This window comes from Atta colombica, unplaced genomic scaffold, assembly GCF_001594045.1.
Source record: "Atta colombica isolate Treedump-2 unplaced genomic scaffold, Acol1.0 scaffold295, whole genome shotgun sequence".
Lineage (NCBI taxonomy): Eukaryota > Metazoa > Arthropoda > Insecta > Hymenoptera > Formicidae > Atta > Atta colombica.
The window spans coordinates 133,468-134,003 of NW_017259398.1; positions in this window are offsets into that span (position 1 = coordinate 133,468).

Consider the following 536-nt stretch of genomic DNA (forward strand, 5'->3'; position numbering starts at 1 on the left):
TATATATATATATAGAGGTATTTTGAAAGAATAACAGAACTAAACGAAGAACTGATTATCCCATCTGTTGCAGTTGATCAATAATTTAAGTAACGATGAATAACTTCGAATAACATTGCTTGGGACGAGTCAAATATTTCCAAATATTGTTTCAACTATATAATTTCAACAATTGCATTATACTTGAATAACAATGCTAATGTGGCTGTTTGAAGATACTTGCGCTTAAAATTGTTTAAGAGTAAAAAGGAGGTTAACAGTTATTTGTAGTAGACGTTCATTTTAATATTTCATTGAATTCGAGCCATTGGGATAGAGAACGATGAAAGCTATAGCTAATCGATAAGTGCGGTAACCAACGAGTGTGCATAGTCGAAGTTATGTCTTCAACAAATGAACGAGTATTCTTACAGAAGATATGGGCTGAACCTTGAGGGAAATCTTTATCCTTTCTCATTTTTTACAAGCTAAATCGTCGACGCACACCTGCGTATTTCGCACGAATATGCAATTTACGCGCCACGTGTAACTGGTAA